The 2,500-nt window shown below is 61.3% G+C and overlaps 1 non-coding gene across 1 annotated transcript in view; it reads left to right on the top strand.

Annotated features, from left to right (window-relative positions):
• Positions 1 to 2,415: 2,415 nt before the first annotated feature.
• LOC140472617 (5.8S ribosomal RNA) overlaps positions 2,416 to 2,500 on the top strand; it is a 154-nt gene continuing 69 nt past the window's right edge. Inside the window, exon 1 of the ribosomal RNA XR_011957772.1 lies at positions 2,416 to 2,500. This exon is cut by the window's right edge and continues 69 nt beyond it. This is a non-coding gene — a ribosomal RNA (5.8S ribosomal RNA).

Raw genomic sequence — 2,500 nt, forward strand, 5'->3', positions numbered from 1 at the left:
CGCCTCTGCTTTTCCTAGGGCAAAGCTGCTGCACGCCTCGTGATACTCCGCGGGCGACATGGTGGCGGTGATCCTGCCTCCGTCGCTGCGGTGCGTTGGGGCACGCATCGCCTCTTGGGCGCCCTGTTTTTTTTCAACCAATAGATGTATGTCTCTGCGGGCCGCACCAGGCTGGTGCTCCCCACAGCTTCACGCCACCCTGCTCCGCCCGCACGCCGGCGTGCAGGTGGCTGCTGCTAAAGGTGGGGAGTGTATGTGCGGTCCGGGTGGCTTTCCTCTGGCGAGGGAGAGACCTTAAGCAAACTCAGAGACAAATCTTGACGGTCGATCACTCGTAAAAATAAAACGTGACAAACTTTGTGTTGGTTCAAGTACGAAAGGATCTCTGTCGGCTTGGGGGTACGCCCGTTTCCGTTTCAACTTGTCTCGCGAGGGTGGTTTCGGGGCCAGCAGGAGAGCTCGTCGGGGTAGCAGGCCCTGCAGCCGTGGTCACCGCCAAACCCCCACAACTCGAGCAAGTGAAAAAAAAGTAACAGGAGCGAAAGCATCTCTGTCGGCTTGGGGGTACGCCCGTTTCCGTTTCAACTTGTCTCGCGAGGGTGGTTTCGGGGCCAGCAGGAGAGCTCGTCGGGGTAGCAGGCCCTGCAGCCGTGGTCACCGCCAAACCCCCACAACTCGAGCAAGTGAAAAAAAAAAGTAACAAATAAGAAAGGATCGTCGGCTTGGGGGTACGCCCGTTTCCGTTTCAACTTGTCTCGCGAGGGTGGTTTCGGGGCCAGCAGGAGAGCTCGTCGGGGTAGCAGGCCCTGCAGCCGTGGTCACCGCCAAACCCCCACAACTCGAGCAAGTGAAAAAAAAAGTAACAAATAAGAAAGGATCATTATCGGCTGGGGGTACGCCCGTTTCCGATTCACCTTGTCTCGCGGGGGTGGTTTCGGGGCCAGCAGGAGAGCTCGTCGGGGTAGCAGGCCCTGCAGCCGTGGTCACCGCCAAACCCCCACAACTCGAGCAAGTGAAAAAAAAAAGTAACAAATAAGAAAGGATCTCTGTCGGCTTGGGGGTACGCCCGTTTCCGTTTCAACTTGTCTCGCGAGGGTGGTTTCGGGGCCAGCAGGAGAGCTCGTCGGGGTAGCAGGCCCTGCAGCCGTGGTCACCGCCAAATCCCCACAACTCGAGCAAGTGAAAAAAAAAGTAACAAATAAGAAAGGATCGTCGGCTTGGGGGTACGCCCGTTTCCGTTTCAACTTGTCTCGCGAGGGTGGTTTCGGGGCCAGCAGGAGAGCTCGTCGGGGTAGCAGGCCCTGCAGCCGTGGTCACCGCCAAACCCCCCACAACTGTTGGGCGCCTACCTGCGCGGGGCAGGAGGACACTTTCCGATTTCAAATCTCCGTTTGCCGAGTCCACCCCGAACGCACGCGGGCGGGCGGGTTCGCATCACCCTTCGTCACAAGGGGCGAAGCCCGTTCCACCGTCTCGTCAGTAGTGCCGACCGGTCTGTGATCGACGAGGGGAGCCACACCAGGTCCGGCCCTGCTGCTTGGCGGCACCGCGTCGTCGGGAGCTCGCGACAGACGGAGGGTTTCGGTGTACTCTCCAGCCACGGGAAACGAAGCCGGTGATGCAGGCGCCGGTCTTTCGCTCCCAAATCGGCTGGGTTTACATCGTTGCTATCTAGTCACGCTCCCTTCAAACCCGACGGGGTACCTATTCCCCTCACCCGTCTGTGCGTATACAGCCTCTTTGCACTTGCGGGATGGGGGTGGTGGTTTAAAGACTCTCGAGTTGCCGCCCGTCGGTCTCCGAGCTCCGTGCAGTAGTGATCCCCAGCGAACTGCCAGCAGGGCGAACGAGCGATCCCGCTCTCGGTCGGGGCGCCTGGCGTCGATCGGTGGTCGGTGGCTTGCGGGCAAGCTGCGCTGTGAGTGTGGGAACGAGTATGACGAGCCGTTGCCGCGACTCCCAGTCCACCTCGGCGGTGGCTGGGCCGGGCGGGCGTCTGCTCGGGCGAGTGCCGCCCCCGCCTCCTCGCAGGAAGTCCGCTCGCCGACACGCCGCCACGTGCACGCGTCAGTGACGCTGCCGAACCGATGGCCGGTGCCCGTTCCCGCCTCTGCTTTTCCTAGGGCAAAGCTGCTGCACGCCTCGTGATACTAGGCGGGCGACATGGTGGCGGTGATCCTGCCTCCGTCGCTGCGGTGCGTTGGGGCACGCATCGCCTCTTGGGCGCCCTGTCCTCCTCCCCCCAATAGACGTATGTTTCTGCGGGCCGCACCAGGATGGTGCTCCCCATCGCTTCACGCCACCCTGCTCCGCCCGCACGCCGGCGTGCAGGTGGCTGTAGCTCAAGGTGGGGAGCGTATGTGCGGTCCGGGTCGCTTTCCTCTGGCGAGGGAGAGACCTAAAACAAACTCAGACAACTCTTGACGGTGGATCACTCGGCTCGTGCGTCGATGACGAACGCAGCTAGCTGCGAGAATTAATGTGAATTGCAGGACACATT

This window comes from Chiloscyllium punctatum, unplaced genomic scaffold (assembly GCF_047496795.1).
Source record: "Chiloscyllium punctatum isolate Juve2018m unplaced genomic scaffold, sChiPun1.3 scaffold_378, whole genome shotgun sequence".
Lineage (NCBI taxonomy): Eukaryota > Metazoa > Chordata > Chondrichthyes > Orectolobiformes > Hemiscylliidae > Chiloscyllium > Chiloscyllium punctatum.